The sequence below is a fragment of the Platichthys flesus genome, chromosome 18 (genome assembly GCF_949316205.1).
Source record: "Platichthys flesus chromosome 18, fPlaFle2.1, whole genome shotgun sequence".
NCBI classification, from domain to species: Eukaryota; Metazoa; Chordata; class Actinopteri; order Pleuronectiformes; family Pleuronectidae; genus Platichthys; species Platichthys flesus.
In genome coordinates this window covers 8,243,535-8,268,579 of record NC_084962.1, presented here as the reverse complement: position 1 = coordinate 8,268,579, position 25,045 = coordinate 8,243,535, and positions in this window count along the sequence as shown.

Below are 25,045 nucleotides of genomic sequence, written 5' to 3'. Positions count from 1 at the left end.
TGAGCTCAGCGGTGCATAGCTGACGAGTTTCCTGCCTAACTCCTTCCACCAGCCAGCCAGCCGCTCCCTGGCAGGCAAGCCTGTGTATGACTCATCACTCGGAGCATGTGATCCTTCTCTTAACGCACGCACGCACGCATGCACACTCACACACACACACACGCACACACACACACAAGACACGCACGCCCACTGCCAGGGGCTTCCCTCCCCAGTTGGGCAGTACATGCATTAAATCCCTGACAAGCATAAAGAGAAGGAAAGCCCTTTGTGTTTAGGATTGTGTCCGCATCCAATGCGCACGTGTGTATGTGCACGTCTGTGTGCGGCTATATTTGAGAGTGTGTGGATTTTCCTACAGGGCCACCGTTTGATGAGGGATGAGTCATACGGATGGAGACCCCGAGGAAGACTGTCAGGCTGGTGAATCACCATGTAAAAAAAAAATATGTGTGCTTGCGAAAGTGTGTGTGCATGTTCTGTGCTCTACTCATGTCCTATACACGTTCAGAGACTCTTATATGTGCATGTATGTCCCTATGCATATTTATGTTTGCACACAAACATATGCTAGCATTCCAAGTGTATGTGTGCTGTATATACAGTATGTGTGCGCCGCCTGCTTTGGGTTGTTTTTGTTTATCTCCCTGCAGAGTGAGAGTGGGTATGTGCATAATCAGAGGAGCGCCACGGGGAATTGTTGACTCCATTAATCCAGTAGGCAGGAGAGCGTTCCTCATTCCTCGCCACACACCCTCGAATTCACACTCTTATCAGACCAGCCGAAAAAAGACAATATGAATGACATAACGCAACACGGAGGCAAGAGTCCCCGAGTTCTGTGCAGATTTGATTGAAGTGATCTCATTATTTTCCTGTCAGATTTGTCTCCACCTTCGAGGCAGGAGAGTGCAACACACTCTGCAGCAGAGGGGACTTCATCAAAAGATATCAGAGGCTGAGAGGAGTAAATTGATATTCTGGATACCCCCCCCCCCCCCCCCCCCCCCCCCCCCCAACTTATCTGCATCTTGCTCTTTTATTCAAGTCTTCTGTGTCTGGTGAGGAACGTTCCAGATTTGACAGACAGATTTGGATCTCTAAATGATTCGTATTGATCATGCGGCTGCTCTGCCAGTTCTCACGAAAACAGCGAGTTCCCAATAAACGGCGACAGAGGCTCCTCTGGCAAGCATCATGACAAATGGCAACTACTCCACACTTTAATTAACCTAGCTCCGCTCACTTTGACTCATTTAAGGCCAATAAAAGCCCTTGGTTGGGCTGTGTACACCACGGCAGCACGGGAGGAGTTTACCGGGGCCGTAACGAGCAATCATCAGACGAAACGCCTCTATCTTTTTACATTGAGATGATTGATCAGCAAGGCGGGGATGCTCGGCTGATGATGACGCAGTTATCTACGGGAGACAACGGCGAGATCATTAATCTCCCCGCGTGATGAGGAGGCAGGGGTGTGTGGGTGTTGGGATGCCCATGTGTGGCTTTTTGATAGGTGGAAGCAGCACTTGTTTGTTCACAGCAGCGCTGATGAGGATTTATCAAAAAATGTGAACACTCTGTCTCTCTCCCTAGGTCTCACACACACACACACACACTTGCAAACACACACTGACTCGCTCTCCCGAGGGTCACCTTGTGCTGCACAAATTGGCTTTGGTTGGTTGAGGTCTCAGCGGTTGCAAATTAGTCAGGCGCTGCATCTCTTTGAAAGTCTGAACTCGGCTCGCTCTCCCAACTGTCGTTCCAAACATCACGCTTTCCGTCTTTTGTTCTCCTCCTCCAGCCTCTCCTCCCCTTTTCTGTCTTTCCACTGCGTTCTCTTGTTTTCTCCTTTTCCCTAATAATTCCCCCTCGCTTTCCCCCCTCATTTATCAAATCTGTATCTCTTTCTCATCCCCACTTCATCTTTGTCTCCCTTCCCCCCCCCTCGCTCGCTCACTCACTCCCTCCTCGCTCCGTCCTTCGCCGATGATTGGAGTGGAAAGTTCTCCCGCGGTATCACTCGATGCAGCTGCTGTGGCATTTCTTTGCTCGTTCATTCAGAAGGATGTTTAATACATTTCGAGTCTTCAACTGTTATTCTCCCTCTGCCGTTTGTGTGAATGCACGACTTCATCTTTACTTATCGTCGCGGTGAATGAGCTGGTTTTGCCCGGTTGATGCGCAGGACCTTGTGAAAGTGTTTTCATTTAGGAAGAATGATACTGCTGTGCCACCAAAGGAGCTGAGGCTATTCATTTCCCCAAAAGCGACACTGTCAGTGGAAAGCAACTGACGTCAGCATGCATCTATTCCAAATGGAGAATCCAAAGAGTGTTAACAGTCAGGTGTGCAAAGAGCAAGTGCATCAATAAATTACAAGGAGCATTAATTGCACACTGACAGGTTATTACGTTAGGGAATTTGGTTTGTAATTTTGATTAGCAGCAATGTTGGCATCAATATTTTTCATTCTGTCCGAGACCTGAACTCCTGATTTGATATTTAGCAACACATTTTTTTACTTACTTAAGTACTGTCATGCATTTCAAAATGTACAATTGGCGGCACGGTGGTGCAGTGATTTTCTGGTTTCAGGTTTGAATCTCTGTTCTTTCTGTGTGGAATTTGCATGCTCTCACCGATTCGCCGTGGGTTTTCTCCGGGTACACCAACTTTCTTGTAAGGTTAATTGGCACACTGCACAAACACACTTCAATTAATTAATATCTATAATCTACAACAATGAAACCTGTGAATCCCAGGTCGTGGTACATCCTCCTGCAGCTGCCAGTGGATACATGAGCTTCATCTGGCTACCAATTCCAGAAATGTCCGTCTGTCCGACTGTGGCTCGCATATCTCAATAACCGCCGGCTTCACACTTGGTATGTGTACTGTAAAGGCCCCAAGGAAGTGTAGTGTTACTTTTGGACACACAATATGTTTAATATGAAAGGGGACATATTATGAAAATTCCACTTTTGTAGTGCTTCTACACGTTAATTTGGGTATCTGACATGTCTACCATGCCAAAAACTCTGGAAAAAAACGACTCCCGCGATTTGTTGTGGTTCCTCTATTTCAGAAACGATATGCTAGAGTGCGTCGAATGGGATTACGATCGAAACAAACGTCACAGTCACACCATGCCATTGTAGGGAGTCTCGCTACTTGGCCTTGGACGAGCGAGATAACGCTAGCCAGGCTCCACCGGCCTGGTTAGCTTGCGAGCTAACGCTAGCCGTGGGGGCCGGGCTCGCGTTAGCTCGCTCCTTATGGGCTGCCCGTCCCCCCGGCTAACGCTGAGGGGGGGCGGGGCACTCAAAACCGGTCAATCTGAGTAGGGCTGTTTTAGACAGGGTAAAAAGGGTGCTGTTTTAAATGATCCTTGTGGTATTTTGACCAAAATATGTTATATACATTTCATTAAGACCCCAAGGAACCATATCAACTGTGGTAAAATGGGCATAATATGTCCCCTTTAATACATTTTAAATAAACACGTGCCTGGCACCCTGTAGCAGCGGTGCCTACGACTCGTCAATGTAAGTGACGTTGTCAATCATGACGAGTTTGTCCACAACAGCAGGCGCGTGACACCAAAACGGAGCGGTGCTTGCTTCAGGGTTTTGCAGACTCCCACAGTTCAATAAGTTCAAAAAGGTCTACTGTAAGATATTGATTTCGATTTGATAAACAAGTGAACCTCCATATGTCAGTTGAAATTGTTAGCCAAAGGTAGATACACGGTTGAAACAGCTGTCACTTTAAGTGGTCGTAGTATGAATGCAATCTGACTATCGTGGACAATTGCAGCATTTCACAGGGCTCTGAGGTTTCATTTCGAAAGGATGTGAGCCGGTGCTGTATTACAGTATTATCTCCGCTTTATATCTGTGCGTGTACAGTGTGTCACTCTGAGAACATACTAGACAGCGCGAGCAACAGTGTGAAGCAGTGGTCTCTTTGATCAGAAACCAGCCGAGTCCTCCTCATCTTTTGTCTTGCCACTGGCTGCGTTGGCATGGAAACCCCAGCAGAGTGGGGAACACTGTGGTCGATCGGCAAATGGGTCACATGGACAGGAAAACAAGCGCACACACACACACACACACACACACACACACACACACACACACACACACATACAAACACAAACACAACTTATGTGGCAACCCACTTAGCATCAAGTGCAGGGTTACAGAGTAAAGAAACCCCTGACCTATTTCACCACCTGGCCAAAGAATGAGCCCCTTTCTTTTGCGCAACATGCCCATGTTGCAACATTATACAGAAACTATAAGCTATTAACCATGTGTTTCATTGTGTCAGTGCAAATACTGTTTGGACCATTGCACCAGACTATTTACTTCACGTTCCTTTTAAACATTTCCCTTTTAAGCTATTTATTATTTATATCTTAGGATAGCTGCTGGTTTGGAAGATGGAAAAGCTATTTGGAAGGCAGATGCAAAGGAAAGTGTCGAGAGGAGCGTTTTTTTAAATGAACACTGGTCTCAGCCTCAGCTTCCTGCTGATGATGCTGAGGCAGGAGGCAGGAAGCAGGAAGCGGGTTAGGGAGACACTGTCCTCGCTACGAAGGAGACCCCCACACAGTGACTCATGGCTGGGGGGTGAGGAGAAGAGAAGAGAAGAGAAGAGAAGAGAAGAGAAGAGAAGAGAAGAGAAGAGAAGAGAAGAGAAGAGAAGAGAAGAGAAGAGAAGAGAAGAAGGGAAAGGGAAAGGGAAAGGGAAAGGGAGAGGGAGAGTAAAAGAGGTCACAACATCTCACTGACATCCGTTCAGATCTGCAGATGCCCTCCTGACCAATTCACAGCCTGAGACACTATGTACTTGGCTCCAAAACAATGTTTATGGTGCACAAAAGCAGTCTAAAGATTTAGAGTAACAGGAGTTATGTGTGTCCTGGGCCGCTGCCACATCTTGGTGACCTTGTAAAAGTAGCTGCAGGGCAACGTGATGCAATAAAAGATCATGTTTACTGCAGCAAAGTCTGGGGAGCCAAACAAAAAGTTTGCAACGGAAAATTACTTTTTTGTCTGACAACCTATTGCAATTAGTACTAAATTGTGACACGAGTGATGTAAAGGGATATAAATCATGCACACACACAGACACACACACACACAACATGTGCTTCGACAATCCCACATTTCCGTGTGTCTGGCTGGCTGGCTCTCCTACTTGGTTTGGGGCTGGCATTCAGTTACATCATTCTTCAGAGAACGGAAGCTCAGATTACAGGAAAGGCAAACACAGGCCTCTGGGGTCTGTATGAGTGTGTGTGTGTGCGTGTGTGTGTGTGTGTGTGTGTGTTTGTGTGTGTGTGCGTGCGATTGCTCTCTCCGTATGCTCATCTTATATAACCAATCAGAATGCCCGACACGTTTCTCTCTATGGATGCCGTTTCGTTTGGGTTTAGATTTCATCATTCAACCTGACACACAGTTTCGGGCCTGTTTGTGTAGCTGAGATTCGGGTGATGTGTTTGTCTCTGGGCGACGCACTTGTATGCATCCTGCTGAGAATATTCCTCGTTGCGGTGCCGGGATACACTTAATTCATTGATTTTGAATATCCAAAAACGGCTTTAAAAATCTATTTCAGTAATATTAAATTAAGTCAAGTGTAATAACTCCATTCTAAAGCATCAGCAATAGAAAGTATCTGTATTCTGAGAGGGTCATTTGAGGTCTTTGCATTTTACCTCACAGGTTGAGCCTTCGCTTACTGCAACAAAAAAAAACGTCCACTCTTCGCTAGAAGGCAACACATTACTGCTGCATCTCTCACTGAGTAGGTAGATAATAATATTTCCAGGCAATAGAGCAGTTTACCACGCACGGGGCTCCATAATTACCATGGAGACGTACAGTAGCTGAGAGCGTCATCGTGAGGCAGGTTGAACGGGAGATAAAGCAGAAGTGGAGACACGGTGCTCCACAGTTCACCGAGCTTCTCCTCCCTCGTCTCCGGCACCGAGCGGGAGTTAAATTAGTGGCTGTGCAATTAACACGACCGAACGGGCCTCGCAGATGTTCCAAAAGTCAGTCGAACATCAATAACTCCCGCCGAGGCCGCTGAGCGCCTCTCGCTTTATCTCTCCCATAACTCTCCCTTCCCTCCTGCCTGTCTCTTTCTATCTGTCTCTTTGTCAGACTCTGTCCCCCTCCCCTTCAGACTGTGGCTGGATAACACAGTCTGTTTGAAGCTGTGCGTTTCAGCCCGGCGGAGGGATGCATGGGGTACGGTGCGTTTGTGTATGCCGCTGCTGATGCGGCTACTTCTCTCCAGGCGTCTCCGGCTGTCACACATGTCTGCCGCTCCCTTCTCTCTGCCACATTCGGCTTTCATGCCCTGATCTTGGTGATTGGAGCCGGACCTATTGATTATGTGTGCTGCAGTTCTGCGTCCTATGGGGAGAGAGCGCCATGCCAGCAACACTCACATAACGTAATCTCAGTGGGCACCGCTGACCTTTTGGCCTCAAACGTTGAGGAAAATGATCGCAGACATTTCCGCATGGTGTGAGTCCAGCTGAAGGAAATCTGGTGCTGGTTATCGTGCATCTTACTCACCCAGTATGGCAAAAAAACTGATTTCCCCTCCCGTAACCCCTGGAGTACCAAGCCACACACATAGTTCTGGCTTTATTTGTCCAAGTTTTGACAGATCTGTTTGTTTATTTCTATGATCTTAACCGTGTGCAAGTTTCTAATCATCTGCATGTACTGTAGGTGCAGGAGCTAAATTCCATAATGATATACATTTCACTATTGAATGATGACGCTGGAGTCTAATCTGTGGGATTTCGCATGTAGCGGAATGTTCCATTTTGTAAACAACAAAAAATGCCCCACCTCATCTTCTAGCATTTAGGAAAACCTATGTAGACCTTCAGTTAATGTGAAAATACAAAAAGGCCTTTCTTGTTCTAGGCTAGTGGAGAAACATGGTGGTGCAACATGGGGGGAGGAGGACCTGCTCCGGATGGAGATATTTGCTGTGTCTCCTTTGGAGGACTTGATCTACAAAGGTGTGGCATCTATAGACCTATTCCCCGAAATGAGACTGTGTGGTCTAAAGAGGCTTTCTTGTTTGTGTCAACAGCTTCTCTTGCTTCTACCATCTGATGGTTTCTTCTTGGACTTGGCACTCAACCACCCGCATAGCTAGCCCTTTAGTTTTGGCACCCACGTGCAATGAATCCAGGGATAGAATCATTCCAAGAATCCTTTGTTGCTGGGGAATGGAAGGATGCATCAACTGCATTAGAAGGGGCGTGTGAAATGGTACAGCCTATATTTGCACCACTGTGCAACAATCAGTCTTAAAATGCAGCCCCTTTATTGCTACACAGCCATTAAGGGTTCATGAAGGGTAATTAAAACACAACAGTTACTAGCTTCAGTGGATAATACACTGATACAATCATCATTACGAACATTATATTTGATCTGTGCTGATAAATCCTCACAAATCCTGCACATAAGCTGAACAATGCACAGACAATAGGGACACTTATCTTTAATAAATGTTCTATTCTGACGTTCTTGCTTGTTCCAGAGGTTTTGGTCAAAATCCCACCGAACAATAAATATGCAGCCAAAACCATTAGCTTGCAGCTAAGACAGGAATCAGGAGGAAACAGCTGGTTTGGCTCTGTCCAGAGTTAAGACGTTTAACCTACCAGCTCACTAATTAGCATGATTTATATCATTGGTTTATTGTGTAAAATCAACAATTTTTAGTTTATGGGGTTTTGTGCAGAATGATTTCTCGAGCTTGATACTGTACATGCTGGGTGGTCGATTTTATTACCTGTGGAGCAGAGAGCAGACAGCAGTGGAGGATAAGTGTTGACTCTTTGTGCCAAGAATTGTGTTTTATCACGTAAGGGATTGTGGCGGGGACCTCTGTTGAGTTAGTGGCGTCTCTTTTTGTCTCGAGCTGGGGAGGGATTCTCCACGTTCCCTCCACGTAGCCATAGTAAACGATTCCTGGGTTTTTCATATTTCATAACGGACGTGGTCAAGGTAAACAATAAGTCTCCACACTTACATTGCATCAGTGTCCTTTTCTTGTGAGTAATATGTATGTTTTTCCTAAATCGTGTGTACAACTCTGTTCACTAAAGTAAAGTGGACTTCTGTTCCTGGTGTGAAAGACAGCCCAGAGGTGCACATGTGCAGTAGAGCAGTAAAGTGATCAGCCACCATCAGTATTGTAGCGTATTGGGGTTGAATGTGTACTTATCTTACATGTTCTGAGATATTTTTGGAGACATAAGCTTGTGTTCTAAGGTATTACAGATCTTACTCGGTAAAAGATCCTAGTATTTCAGTTCTTTTCATCCAAGGACAGTTGTCGATGTAAACGATGCATTTTGGGGAATCTGACGCAATGCCGGTTGTTTTCTTCCGGAAGGGGGTCATGTGATAGGAGCCTTGATAATTAGTGAAAGTTACGTCGTTACAGATAAAGACTTGTTCTCAAATGTAGTAGAATGGATATTGACACCAATGCTGGGCACTTCTTTGAAAGATTTCTCTCCCTGCTTGTGTTCTTTTGCAATCCCAGTCTCATCCTGGAAAGTAGTGTCATCATGGATGATGATGAAAGCTTTGGTTAGATTACCCCAGACTAACTTGTTTTACTAATTTACTTTCACCAGCCAAATGAAGCTAATGTGGCAGGTTTTTAAGTGAAATCAACAAGTAAATATAAAGAATTAATTTGCCTAGATTTTTTTTTTAAAGTAACATCAACTCAAAACATCATACACGTTGTGGTGCTTTTGTCAATTGTCTAATCTTGCTGTAATTCAGAGGCTACTCTTCTGTGATACTGTCCTAAATAAAAGTCTGCACTTGCAGCCACACATTGATATGCTGACTCGAGTTGGTCCAAACTAGGCCAACATCCCACATGACTTCAAAGGCTGCGAGACAAAAACACACACACACTCACACACATTGTAGTTTTTTTTTCCTCAGCAAGGATTCACGGAGAATTACGATCTTTTAAAATTTGACTAGAACAGCAAGTTCTGCAGTTAATTAGTTCAAGAAATAGTGCACTTCCAGCCTGAGGCTTTATGAGCAGAGAATCAGATTGAGCTGTGATTAATCTGTGCTGGGGTGAAATTGAAGTACAGGGGCACAACACGTAGGTTGAAAACTCCCCTCGAGTGAGTGCAGATTGAATTCACCCCCGCCCGGGAGAGAAAATCTCTCCCTCTCCCTTTTTATTCTCTCTCCAGCGTCTCCATCACTTACTTTCTCTAATGCAATTCAGCAAGGTGACAATAATGTGGCCCGTATGCAAAACACAGTCACTCAACTCCCGCGGAGGACAAAGCCGATAAGATGGCAGTGATGAGGGAGAAAGGCTGATGGCTAGAGGTTGATGCTGAGGACTCTCATTTCAATCTGCGTAACTCTTTCATAAATCACGTGCAGAGATAGTTATCTGCAGTCGTCTTCCGCGGCGGATGTCGTCCTTGCGAGTCATTTTTCCTCGAGTCGGCCAGCTGCAGAAAAGTTGTGCCAAGCGACTTCTTTCATTGTTCTCTTCCTCTTGAATTATGCCCTTTTTAATTGTTGCGCTCCCTTCCGGACTCAATCGCTCTTTCTCTCCGTGTATTTCCGTCTCTCCAACTGTGGCAGCGTCGTGACTCATGGCACGCGGATAGGCTGACTGACTCTTCCACTCTGTTCTCGCTTTTCCACGAAACATCACAACTGTCATCAACTGGGGGGGGTTGATAGAAGGGAAGGGTAATGGAGGTGAGGCGGGGGTAGATTGACAGAGCTACAGAGACACGCTGAGAAAGAGGGAGATAAACTTTTGACTTCTAGGTCGGGTATGAGGAATCTGCCTGAAGATAAAGGCAGAATGAATATTAAACTGAGGCAGGGGGGGAAATGTGACAGTGCAAGTTGAGTCAATGGCAGTGAACAGCTCCCTTAGCAATGAGAAGACGGTGTTCAGCCAAGTGATAATGAATGGTCAGTGTTCTATTGGTGAACGAATAACCCACGAATGATCCTATAGCGGTTTTGCAGCGTCTGCCCCGTGATAACACAACATGAAACTGTTGTAACACTCATGCTCATAAAGATCTACAACAGAAATATACTCACATCAACCACATCAGGGGAAACTGCTGTGTTGCAGCAGAAGAGAGGACTTCAGTAATAGTAATAACAGGCAAACATGCAATATAACCGCAATTATAAATATAATAGAAATACTACACAGTACATTGAAAACAGAATATATTCAAGTTAAACTGAATATAGACACTGAGAGCAGAATGTACAGTATACTGTGTAATGGATTATATGTCAGCCATAGAAATGATAGGAGTGAGTATAGCAAGAGGTAAATTAATCTATTTTAAACCTTAGTGAGTTTGTAGTGACCCTTCACAAAGAAAAAAAATGTATGTGAATGATATATCTGAAAATAAAAATAAAACTTTTTGTATTTTGGACAACATACACTTATGTACAATGTCACCACCTTTTACATGGAGCATTATAACTTCCCCCGAGGTTTGTTGGTTGGTTAGTTATTAGGACTATGCAAAAACTACTTGGCAGATTATCAAGAAACTTGGTGGCAGTTGCAGTATGTGTCAGGGAAGAACCAATTACATTTTTGGTGCAGATTCTAATCAGGTGGTGGAGCTAAGATTGTACCTCAATTTCCCCCCCGATCAAAGGAACGTGCAGTGTATTTCCTCTTATACACACACAACCAAGTTTCACATCAAAAGACACACATGAATTTCAGTGCCATACCTCACACACACATACAGAAGTGAAGCAATTCAAAGAGTTCTATTTCAATCAGTTGTCAGACTCCGTGTGTTGTCTGCGTTACTATGAGACTTTGCCATCATACCTACTCTGCCAGTGAATCATTTCCCAAAGTCAAATGATGTAAATCTATGTAAAACCCCCCTGGAGTGACGCACACGAGCCAGGTGCATTTACATGTTTGAAGTGTGTGTGTGTGTGTGTGTGTGTGTGTGTGTACAAAATCATGTAGAAAATTATTATTAGAGATGGTTCTTAGTAAAAAGATGTATAGAATAGATACATAAGGATTTCAGTTTTGCAGTTGCAGAGAAACACACAACCAGGCAGGGACCCTTTGATTGAAGGGGTATTATGTGTTGGGAGGTTTATTAGTTTTGGGAGAGGATGAGCACTTCGTACAATACTGTCACTTTTTTGGCCATCGGCCATCCTTTACTGCAATGCAGTAGATCACATGCTGAGCGACTGAGACCAAATAAATTTGAAACTATGGCCCCAGTGCTTCAAAAACGTTGAGGGGTGAATTATTCACTGAGGCATCCTGATGAAAAAGTCATTAATCAGTCCATCCGAGCCTGAATGGAGACACAGTGTTCAGACACTGCAGAGAGGTATAAAGGATGGTGGGAATAAACGACGACAATCTTATTAAAGGGGCCAACAGCATGTAATCTCTTTCCTCTCCCCCCCATCCCCTCTGTCTCCCTGTTACTTGTTCTTATTCTTGTTCCTTCAAATATGCAAAGGAGGCATTTTCCTCCCGCGCTGTAATGAGCACAAAATATGCAAAGCAGATCAAAAGTTGGAATTTAATAAGTTTCATACTCACAACAAATTAGGTTTTTATGGAGGTGTCTCCTCCCTCTAGTGGAATACATTTATGAGCTCGCACATGTTTAATTACCGAGCATCAAAGCTGACCTTGGAACGACCAATTTAAATAAAAGCCACATTTTTCAAGACAATTACACCCCCCCGGTCAAAGAGGGGATTGTAAAACTGGAGAATGGAGGGGTCAAACACGAGCAGGTCTGTACCAGCGATGATCCGCTGAACTGACATAACCTCTGATATCTACAGAGGTCCAATGTCTGCAACACAGTGTGTCAGTCTCTGAAACCCACAGCCATTTATGAGACTAGGCCTGCTGAGTCACACCCACACACACACACACACACGTACACACACAAACAAAAACACACACGCACTCAAACGAAGATCACATCAATTTGTAGGTGATATGCAAATGTGCACGCACATGTGCATACATGTATGCCTTTCTCTTTGTGTGCGTGTCAATGAGTAATCATCATGTCATTATGAAAGCACACATCTTGTTCAACCGGGATCATTTTTTATGCCAAGCATGAACCCTCAGGCTGATGCATTAGCTTTAACTCATAAAATATATTGTGAATAAGGCTGGGGGTAATGTTCCTCCTGAGAGTGGCTGGGTTTTAGAGACTGGGTTTTTTCTTCACCACTTTTCAAGGGATGGCCCCTGCAGAATGGCATTATGGGCTAACGGCAGGAAACACATGGTTATGATAATAATGACCCTATTTTAGTTACGCTAAAAAGAGTTGAACGGTATGTACTGCTAGAATGTACATCGTGGGTTTTTGGCAAGTGTTCATTTCGCACCCACCAACCACACACCATATACCCACTCACATGCCCCCATCAGGTACAAAATCATACACACGTTCGAGCTCATGCACGCACAAAGTCTCAGCTTCCATGGGATTGAATTAGAAGAGGAAAATCTGTTTAGCCCTTTTTTTTCTGCTGAGGTGCTGAGCAGCTCTTCATATCCTGCCCCTGAGATGGAAGAATGAATCATGGCTTCCAAGAAAATACTCAATTGCCATCCGAGCTTTAAAGCCACCCTTAAAATGGAATGGTTGAATCCCAACAATGTACGAGGACAAATGTATCTAACTACTTATTCCACAAACCATCTGTCTGTCTGTATGTAGAACCCATAAAGTATTATTAAGTCTGAGAAACACTGACTGTAAAATCTTCATTGTAGATAAACCAGGTAGGATGAACACAAAGTTTCCTAACTTCACTCTGCACCATTGACTGTTTATAAAAAGCTCTGCACTCAACGCCCTGCACAGAAACAATAAAAAGTGACAGTATATTGTAGAACAGTTTGAGGAGGACTCACTAATGACATGGAATCATTCTGAAGTGGATCTGGAGCTTCAACACAGGACACGCGAACAGGCAGGTTTGGAACTGGCACTGCATAAGAAAGAGGCTGATAATTACTGTCTGTTAGCCTGAGCTATGAGTTTAACATCCTCTCTGTCAGAAGCGTGAAGCCTTAGTTTGATCCACTTGATCTTAAGGCTGCAGATTCAGTTACCGTACACACTTGTGCATTTTTTCTCTGAAAACAGAACATTCCTTGTTGTCCTATCAGTTTGAGTCATGCGCCTCGTGCCTTTTTTCCGGGGCTGGGACGCAGCTTGGTGTCTAAAGTGCCTGAAGTGAAGTCAGACCTCATCCGCAACAATCAAGGTGAGGTCCCTCTCCCCAGGCAAAGCCAAGCCATGGGCCACATGTTTCTCACTCACTGCCCTGCCTTGCATCATGTTCCGATCATAGCCACAACAAGAGACAGAGCATTGGAAAGACAGCAGGCTGCAGCGCTCGGGGGCTGAGGCAAACGCTGCAAAACTTTGCATCAGGATTTCTTTTTGGTAGAGAGGGGGGGTGTGTCCAACATTGCTTAAAAGTGTAAGAAGGATTGTGTGGGAGTCGGTGACGTTCCGAACTTTGAGTGATTTCCTCGGTTGCTACATTAGTGCTTTTGCCTAATGGCCTAAAAAAGCCATTGATCGCCACTGCTCTGCTGGCTGCAGAGCCACGAGCTACATCACAAGTGTGTCTGCTGCGAGTCTGTATCCAGCCATGATGAATGGAAGTGCTTCGGTACTCCCCCCCATCAGGAGACATGCTTTCCTGTTGTCCTGCCCGTTAATGCATTATAAATGAGCCCACGAGCATCTTCAGAGAGACACGTGAGGCCTGCGAGAGACACCACAGACCAGCGCTTCCTGTCTTCCAGTAAGGAGCACCCGATACCGCGTGACCCGGTCGGCAGGAAACCATGTGACACAGCAGTCCAGAAGCACCAGACCAAAGAGCGGCAGCAGATTTAAGGAGCAAGAAAAAGAAAACGGTGAATTAAATTCTCTCCTCGCTTTGTTTTGACGATTTAATCGACCAGTTCAGCGACAATCAGCATCGACACCAATCACTCAGTTTGCAGTAGTTCCTGCAGAAGAGTCAAATCAGCGAGACAGTGAAGCCTCACTCTGCATGACATTTTCATATGAAGCGATCATCTGACTTGCAAAGAAGCCCCATGCGGACACGTGTGCTCTCTGTTGGAGCGGTGGCTGCCTCATTTCCCTCTCAGAGTCGCATTAGGGGCTGGATTTTTTGGGAAACCTTCTCCAGGTATACGGCACTGACGAAGACTCCTGTTAATCCACGGCACAGCTACAGCGGGGCCACGTTTGATGTCTGAGCCGAGAACGCCCAGCTAAAGCGCCGCAGCACTTTGAAGTCGCTTGTTGTGCGGGCGCAACGGCAAATTCATTTAATGTTCCGATAGTTGCAGCGTATCACTCGACGGGTTTTAAGCTTGAAAGCTAAAGCTCTGTGAGAGAGGGAATAAAGATTTCTCTCTTTAAACCCCCCCCTGTGCTGTGCTCCACCATATGGTCTCTGATGCTGCACCCCGTCCCATGCTAATGGCAGCCGCTAGCTATCTCTCACATACATGGAGCATAAGTAGAGCACACACAACATTAGCCGAACTGAAAGAAAGAAAGAGAGAGGCCGTGCTGTGATCCACTTTGGTTGGTAAAGCCCCAGAGCGGGCGCTGTGGTAATATGAACAGCAGCAGACATGCTCGCACACCACAGACACATATAGAGACACACCTGCGGACACACACATACACACACACACACACACACACATGTGCGCACACACACACACACGCACGCAAAGCTGCACTGGGAGAGTGGGAGCCACAATGGAAACTCTGAGTCATGAGCTCTCCTTTCCCATTCTGAACCTAAATCATTGTGGCATTGAGTCACTACAGGGCTTCCTGTGTGTTCATCTGCGTGTCTGCGAGTGAGAGTGTGGACAAACACAATCCACGGTCTGGACCCTGCGTATTTAAAGATGTGTGCAGGTTTTTGTAGGGTGTGTGCGCCCGGGCCTCACCTTATTTTCAGTGTTTTACCTTCATATCCAGAACGTGCTCTGGGGGATTGTGCACACACAGGCAATACAACTGATGTGTGTGTGTGTGTGTGTGTGTACGTGTGTGCAGTGTGTGTTTGCAGATACAGTATGTTAAGACCGAGGGGAAACTCCTTTTATGAGATCAGTGGAAACTGCACATACAGTATCCTGTGCGGCTGAAGTACTTATGGGCTGTAATGATTGTAAAGAGAAGAGAAGAGAAGTTGTACTTTTAAGCGCAGACTTCAGCCCAAACACCAGTGTGTGTGGCAGGCAGCTTGTCTTACAGATGGAGGTTGTACCGTAGGCAGGCGAGGATGCTGCAAATAGCAACAGAGAGGGGGATTTTTATTTCTCTCTTATTACCGTCTCACACGTCGCTCTCTTGCTCACCTCTCACGTCTCGAAAACACGCTCTCGCCCTCACACCACGCCAACTCCACCTTTTCTCCTCAGCGCCGAGTTTCAATGCATTCTGTTTCAGTGCATTCTGATGTAAACCCTATTATGCACGAAGATCACATCAATGTAATAGGGCTTACATGTCAACACAACTCTGGTCAGCAATCACGCACTCTCCGTCGAGATAATGAGGGCTTTTAACATTCCTGTGGCGGCGACAAGATTGTACAAATGCACGGCCGGCGCATGCATGCACACGCGCAGGGGGGGGGGGGGGGGGGGGTCTGCAGAGGGCAAAATGACCTGTGGCGGCGCTGAGATGTGGTTGCAGTGGCTTGATAAGCAGGAGGCCTACATGAAAAGGAACATGATAAAACTTTTATACATTGTCGCTCCTGCTTCCCGGCCGTGTGCTGCTTCAGCTCGATGCTATCACGCGGCACCTGGCAGCCGGCGAGCAGTCATGGTAACGCACTTCCCACACAATTTAAAGATAGCATTTATAGGCGAGTCACCGGCCCCGCGTATATTGTAGTTCCGTGGCGATGAGAAAAGCACTGTAGGAATAGACACTTAAAAACCCACAGTGGTGTTGAGTTCACGCTGTGGCCTCTCTCTCTCTCTCGATCATTCCAAGCAATCAGAGAAGATTGTGTCGAGCACCAAACACCCCTCCGAGTCCGCGGTGAGATTTATTTTGAAGCCTCACAATTGCCAGTTGTTGATCAGAAGTTGTCTCGGTGTGAGCGAGGGGACCTGAGTGGATGCGAGAATCTGTAGGAGTGATTATGAGACAGGAAGGTGGGAGGCTCTGAAACTGAAACCAGCCCCAAATGGAAATCAGATGCATGCACAGCCAACCGCCATCAGCCCACTGCTCGCTGCCTAAAAGCTTCTGACCTTTCGAGAATTAGACGGATATGGAAAATGTTGCTGAACAGGGTTCGAACGCACAAGTGGCCTGCATGAGTCTGCACATGCACACACACGCACAGGTTCTTGCATGGCCCCTGTGAATATGCAAACACAAAACACAAATGCATTACATTTAAGAGATACACACACGTATGAATTCAGTCTCAGAACAGTCCGTGGCAGAAGCTGCACCTGATTATTTGTTGTATAAAAGCCGTGATCCTGCAGAAAGAGCAGGTAGTAGATGAGTGTTTTGACTCTCCTTCACTTCAGGCAGGCAGACCAGGAGAAATGAAGTGGCTGGCTGCCTCATGGCTGAATGACTCATCCCCATTGATGAGCTTAACAGCCATCAATTCCACTCAAGGGAGTGAGGCCCAGCACTCTCCCCCACCCGCTGCACTTCTGCCTGGGCTAGGCTTCCTCTACACTCCCCCTCTCCCAGCAGAAGGCCTGGAGCTTAAATTAGAGCCCTGGCAGTGGGCCACGAGAGAGAGAGTCTGTGTGTGTGAGAGAGGGGAGCAGTGAGCAGTGAGCAGGCAGCAACCATTCATTCTTCTGGAAGCCTGAGTCAGATTCATTGTAACACACAGACAGGGCTGGGGGCCGGCCTACAGTGGGGCCTGTTCCTTTTCCACAATGGAGTGGTGCTAGTCTTCTTCTGCAGGAAGGTTCCATCACAGCCTGAGAAAGAGAAACTTCTGTCAGAATGCAACTCAGCACAAACTGGAGATACTTTTATGGCTTGTCTGTTGATTTTATTGTTTCATCTTTATCATCCACACAGAAAAGACAGTTTCATTAAAGAGCTATAATAATATGGAGAAGGATTTATCCTCAGATTTGAGACTTTGCTTTGATTCTGTACACGTTGTACATAATTTATTGGTGTTTTTTGTACAGCAGCTTAAAGCTTATATACCAATGGAAACAAACACTTCAACAACACATGCATACATAACAGTTTTTTATAAAAAACTATGTAAACTACAAAACTGCCAGTTTGAATCCTGCAAGAGACCTTTGTTAGTTGTATCCTTGTTTGTTTGTGTGTCTGTTAGGGTTAGTTTTGTTTACACAACTACTGGATGGATTTTAATGAAACTTGGTGAAGGATGCAGTATAGGTCTCCTCAGCATTTGCCACAGAAGTCTTTCTATATATGGAATAGCCTAGGCAGAGGTATGCGCTCTGCAAAAACTACTGGACAGATTATAAGGAAATTAGGTGGAAGGATGAAATATAGGTCAGGGAATAACCCTATCAAATTTGGTGCAGAGACTCGTTGATATCTCAGAGAATAATAATTAATCGATCTCGATAAAAAAAAAAAAATTGGGTTGGACTGTGTACAACTTGGTGCAGATCTAAAAATCCAGATCTAGTGACTTTATATGTGGTTTTATAAGGGGGACTGTTGGGCCTTGGGCCCTATACTGATGGGTAATAGATCTATAAGCAGATTTTTTGATAAAACTGTCAATATATTATTCACATGCATGAAGCCACGCTCCCTGCTGTTATCAATATCAAAACGTCATCAGCCGAGGCAACAATACCCACAAACTACGTGTGAAATATCTCTTGAAATATCAACTCCCAGTTTCTCGGGGCCAATCTCCTCCGCATTGCTCCTGACGGTTCGATGAGCTGCAATCGATACAAAATGAAAGACTTATTACGCTGAACATCGGCGAGCCATTGTGCTGTAATATTTGATATTTTTCTTTCATTCCGCGCCCTTTTGTTTTCGGCGCCTCCAAAGTGTGATGTTATCGCTGTCTGAGGAGATTGCTTTTTGGATGGCTCGCTCATTTCTTGGGCAGTTATTACATCTGAAGTCAGGGAGGTCACCCCGACATATTGCGCAGGTTGTAGAGAGCCATCTGTTTTAGACTCCATATAATGTAGCGGCCCGCTGGCACTCGTTTTCAGGGCAATAACGCTTCGTATCCAAACTTCATCCCCGAAGTAATTTACACCTCGAACGTCTCTGACAGGCAGACAACAAGTGCATCACAATTGGACACATTACAGAGAACCATATTAGACACTGACGGGGCTTGATCGTGTCTGTAGACTTGAGAAAATTCGATTTTAAAGTCCTAGCCATTGCTCTAATCGCTGTCCTTAACATCAGGGTCATTCAAATTCCCATATGTCACAGTAGCAGTGTAGTTGTCGGAGTCGCTGTTATCGTCATGAGCCTTAATAACTTTCTTTGTCGTTGTTAACGGTCGAAGACGAGTACCATCCGATCTTTTTCAGATCATACGAAAGCAAAATTGTCTAAATCGACCTAATAATTCTTTCAAATCCCATTTCCTTCCCGCAGCAATTGGATTTCTTTGCAAATGTGTCTCATCCGAGCCGCTTTTCTCCAGAGAAAACAATGGATCCCCAGCACAGTTAATGGCGATGTCAGCAGCAGGGGTGGGATGTGACTACAGCATCTGTTTAGTCTGATGGAGAGCCCCGTGAAGGAAACGGCTTTCCCTTCTTTCCTAGAGTCAGACACACAGAGACACTCTGTCAAAGCAGCCGTGTGAATGTATCCACTGGGGAAGAATAGTTTGGGTGAACGACACAATTTCCGCTGTTATGCCCTCATAGAATGTACAATACTTCATTATACTATGACATATATAAATAAATTAAAAAAACGCCTGCTGAATTTTCTGAAGATTGATTTTAATTGTGTTGCAACAGCAGCTCTCATTTGCAGGTTGTTCCTCACCAGGAAATGGGGAGATTTTTTTTCCGCGGCTGCAATAATTACATCACGCTTGTGTTATTTGCATGCGTGTGTGTTTTGCATGTCGGGTGCCAGAGAGAAGAGAGGAAGCGTAATTAGATTTGAGAGAAAATGAAATCAAATGGAAATGGAAATGCATCTGTGCAAATGTGTGGGCGAGCGGCACAGAAGGAGCCTCTCACGTCCTGAGCGCTTCCTGATGTTGTCTTTTGAATGAACCTGTTTATTGTTCATGGGAAGCGCTGCTGGCCAAAGGGTGGGGGGACATAAGACCTGTTTAAAACAGAAGATCCTGGGGGGGGAATGCAAGTCGGCAAATCTTACTTTTTCACTTTAATTTGGTGACGCACACTCTATGCCCTTACCCGAACCTTAACCATTAAAACAAAAGGCCGAACCTCAAACAAAACCCTGAACTCAACCTAAACCTACTTCTTTTCCTTCATTTCTATCTCAACAGAACCCTTAAGCCAAGTCTGAACCCTCAAACAGTCCATTGAGAAAGTGAGGATCGGCCAAAATGTCTTTGCTTAAAACACTTAAAAAAACTGTCTCCATGACTTCAGAGGACTTCGCTTACATTTTTTTCCTGGAGTCTAAAGTTACTACTTGCCTTATCCTAAATCTAACTTTAATCTAAACCTAACATTAAGATTAGCATTTACCTACTCCTAACCTTAACCTAATCCTTAACCTTAACCCAGACCTAAACTTAAACCTTAACCCTAAATGCAACGTTAACCCAAACCTAACATTGACCTGAACTTCACCTTAAAATGTAACGATTTGCATAATGGGGATTTTTCCCCCCAAAATAATCTGACTATGTAAACAGATTTAGGGCCCAACAACATGAGTAATACCTGGACCACACACACGCAAACACACACATTCACACACACACACACAAACACACCTGTGAAGTCAGCATTAAAGCAAAGCTTGAAGTAGTCAGCAGAACGGGATAAGGCGCTGGGCTGAGAAACTCGCAGCAGAGCCGTTCTCATCCTCTGGCTTATCTCCAGATCCACGCTTCACTTGCAGAGGTGTGACGAGCAGGGGCTGTTCTGCTATGAGGAGGAGGACCCATCAAACATACAGTCACTGAGATAAGATCTCAGAGACCTTCTCCAACGCGCCACCCAGTCCCTCTGTCATACACCACATTAGAGCGCCATCTAAAATCGGACTTAAAATGAGTTACAGGTCCTTTCTGGCAGACAGTATGAAAGGTCATGCAAATGTTATCTCAGCCATCATCACAGGGATTTCCAGAGCGCTGTGAGCTGTGAGACATGGCAACCCCTTTTTCATTACCTATTTTGACGTGAGCCGTCATTTAAAATAAATAAATAAAGGCAGACGGAGAAAAAGGGACTTAAGGGCCCAAGCATTCTTCTGTGCTAGAGACTGCAGTCACTTGAGCTGTAATGGTATGCTGAATACATTGACCCATTCCCCGCGCTGATTGCCACAGGCATGGTTTGTTTGACATGCCAGCCTCTGTTAGCCAGCTATGGGAGAAACAGATCATTACTGTCACAGCTAATGCTGTGAATGTTGCTTACTGTGACAGTAATCGCAGGTCCTTCACTCCTTCCATTCCCTTCTTCCCCTGAATCCACCCTCTTTGTTTAGTCTCTTTCAGACTCTGGGGTATTTTGCCTGAAGTGTGAAGCCTTTAGAGACAACAGTCAATTATTATCTTAATAGCAGTACATCCACAATATGTGAATGTATGATCAAAGCAGTGCGACCCACACAATAATCAGCGAAACTGTTGATATTTAGAGGACAGGCATTCCCCTTGCAAATCACATCATGTGATGTGACTTAAATGAGGCACGCTCTTATCTGGTCTCCGCTGCCCTTGATCTGGCTTGACCTAGATTCTCATTTTACAATGACGACGTCAACCTTCCAGATCTCACACGCACTTTTCACATCGGAGGCTTCTGCCGACTTGATTTTACTTTAAGGTAAAATTTCTTGGAGAAAAAACAGGAGAGAGGGCTGTTTGTTTGAGCCGCCGCACGGCAGTTATACCCGCTGTCTTCAACAAGGGCTGGTTTGACACCCAGTGATTGCACAGAAGTGGGATTTCAAAGCAGCCTCGCGTGTGTCTGCACCTGCCAGCGTCTAGGTAGGTACAAACACAGAGGCTGGGCTTGTCACATGAGACGCCGCGGCGCTACAGGCAGGAAGTTGGGCAGAAGGGGGGGATCAAGTGCAACAGCAAGTGATGTCCCTGCCAGCACTTCATCAGCGTCTACTTCACTGCTGTATCTCCACCTCCGAGTCTGCCGCTTCCACGAGTCGTGGGGGGGGGCTAGACCTGTCTGATTGCTCCGCACAGGAACAGCACAAGAATAATTTCACAATATTTCTCAAAAATCACAGAGCGTAGACGCCGCTGCCTCGTCCGCAAGCGGAATTTCATTTGTATGGATTTCATTTTAATGTTGCACGGCCTGAAAGCTGCTTCAGAGGCTGCCCCGGCCAATCGGGAAATACAACATGACAGAAATGTTGCGTGGCATACAAAATGAAAAACAGCACAACGAAGCTGTAATTCACTTTAGATGATGGAAGTGGCAGTAAGCCGAACGTGACCGCGCTACGGTGGAGTTCCGTGACTGCGTCGGGATGCATGGCATAGTAGAAGTGAATCATGACTCCTCGGCATCGCTCTCCTTCCTAAGCAGGTGTGAAACAAACCTTTTTGGCACAAAATCGCTCATAAACTGAGTGCGGCTTTCTCTCCTGAGAGATTAGAGCACGGGTCCCTTGTGTATATATTACTGTATGTGTGTATATTGACGTGTGTGTGTGTGTGTGTGTGTATGTGTATGTTTGCAATCCTGTACAATATACCCTGGGGGACGGAGACTGGTTGCCATGGCAGCAGATGAATGTTGCCTGTATTGCTGTGTGTGTGTGTGTGTGTGTGTGTCCATGTGTGTCCATGTGTGTGTGTGTGTTTGCATGCAGAGGCCAGACAAGGACAGCGTGCTATCGTCATTTTGTTGCTTATCTTGCTGCCTCTGAATCACTGTTAAAAAAAGACCGGTTTAAAGTGACCTTCGACAATGTGAGTGTGTCCCTTCAGTGTAACTAAAACACAGTCACATTAGACACAAGAGCTGCATGGTTACGGATGTAACATTTCATCTTTAAAGTTTCATTCACACTTGAATGTTTATTTTTTTCTTCCAAGCGATCTAAAAAGAGTCTGAACGACAAATGACACAGCTGGGATTCATTTGTGTTTTGTGTACATTGATACAAGCCTTCAAAGGACCTTAATATTACATTCATGATATATGCTAGTAGTACATACATTATGTAGGAGGTGGACATAAAAAAGAAGAGAAACCTATCACCAGTGTGAAGTCATTTTTGTGTGTGGTATTATGTTGTATCCCTGTCAGTGCAGAGCCCCAATGTTATTTTTGTCCCAACCTCGTAATAAAATGCAGTCCAGTGCAGCAACAACATATTTTATGTCGGACGAGATCTCTTGGATTTCTATTTTGTGCAAGATACAAATCTGTCACAGACTTTTTCCGTTTTATGAAATCCTGCCACTGTCAAAATCAACCAACTCCATGTTGTTCAGTTTATTCAGCGCACACTCCACCCTCTGTTTTTAATAACTGTGAACAGCCCTGGAACAATACATCATTTTGTTAACTCTGCCCCACAGCATTTCAAGTGCAATCGGGGTCCCTTTTGCACAGTTCATTGTTTTTCTGTAGTCGCGTTGCTCTTTAAATTTGACATTTTACCCCTCAAAGCCCGGAACACATCAGCTTACAATCACAACTGCTACTAATAATAATAACACCACACTCATTCGTAGTTTAAAATTTGCAACTTATCTCAACTTGCCACAGAGTGGACGTGGCGACTTTGAGCTTCCTAATATTTTGGGGCCCCATGCAGTGTAATCGCCCACTGTGCTTGGTTGTTAATCCAGCCATCCTCCATTGGAGCCTCACAGTAAACCTCTAGGCTTACAGGCTGTGCCTGCACATCTGTTCTTACTGTATGACTCTTTCCTTGGGTTTTAGCTGTATACTGTTTTTCGATAAGTCCCCATCTTTTGTGAACTTTGCCGTTCCCCAATGCTGCTGGTCGTGAGGCTGTGAGAGCAAACCCACCATTGGGCCTCCGAGTGTTTAGATGTACTTTTTGGAAATGTTTAATAGCTCACTCAAAACAGTTTAATAACCCCAATAGACGACACCACCAGAGATCACGTCACTTTGTCTCCTCTCGTGAATATTTACAATCTAACTGTGGTTCGCAAATTGAAATACCATCAGCAAGCATTATGGAAACTATGTGCTGGATATATATTTACTGGAAAAAGCGATAATCCAGACTGGGTGTAATACTGTAGTACCGCACGCTGAGTGCATTCCCCTAATTGTGCTGGCTCCTCTTGTCCTGACTCTCCTCCAAGCAGCAGGAATCGGAGAGCTGCGGCTGATTCATCACCGGCAGACGCCGTGTAATGGTGGTGTCTTCGCCTGGTGTCTCCAAAGTGTCAAGTGCACCGGAATTTTAATAAATCTGCACGCTTTCTCCCTGTGACGCCTCAGGCAGATCCCTGCAGGTGTAGCAGGGCCAGGAAAGGTTTGGGTTCTTTTTGCACAGGGAAGATGATATCAGCTGTCACAGTGAGAAGAGAGAAAACACAAATAAAGACAGTGCTGATGCCTTAATGTGCCTGCTGCTTGAAAAATACCCCTATTTCAGCAATTTAGCCTGTAGGCATTTGCATCTGCATCTAAACCTATGAATCGTCACACCAATGAGAGACGGGGAAGACGGGGAAATGCTTCTTTGCCTTGCAGATGAGCCATTTGCAGGGCTTAAGCTGCTAAAGCCCAGCAATTGCACTCCCGCGGATCTGATGTATGACTATTATTAACCTCCCCACTTATGAGTGTGAGTCACCCTGTCCAGTGACAGAGCTGCCACAAGTCCTCACTCAGCTGTCTGACTTCATGAAGGAGCGATTCCAAGCCAGTGACGCCAATCCTGTCTCTCCCCCCTCGGGCCAAGATCCTACCTCAGCTCGGGGGGGGGGAGGTCTCATCTGGGTGACCTGCCACTCACGGCCACTCAGACTTCCTGTTGCCTCAGAGAGGAGAGTGGAAAAATGTCTCACCGAAGAAAAAAACCTCTCCGGGCAGTACACATTGCAACGCATTTTTATTTTGATTTATCTAATGCAACATCACATAAACTGTTGGTCATGAGCCAGCAGGTTGGACTGAGGTCCACGGAAGTGCCACTCTTGATTTGATCTGCTCAATTGTCCCCTTGGGTTCACTCCCCAGCTGACTGGACGGGTTTTAAAGCCTCGTGTTCATTAATTTCCGCCCAAACGTTTCCTGTCTTAGTTTAAACGGGCAAAATGCAAAAGACGTTAAAGTTGTTAGGTAGTGAGACGGGGGCGAAGCCTTTCTGGTCCACCGCCATCCAACAATATGGAAAAAAATGTGTGTACTTTCCTGACCCACTTTGAACAAACTGACTTTGCATCATTTCTCTTTACTCTGCAAAGTTTAACATCTATATTAGAGGACTATTTTGACACTTGGCCTTCTTTGATGATGAATAATAGAGGTTGTCTCACTGCAGATGTGCAGAACTTAAAGTGTCGTCAGTGTCTCGGATTCTGAGTAAAGACAAGGACACGTCAAGAGTGGAAATTGGCATCTTTGAACCTCTTAATATAAAGAAGATATTGTGCATTTATTTTCACAGTTACAAATAAGAGTTTTTTCATTGTATAACATGTCATTGAAATGCAGGGGTTCCCGA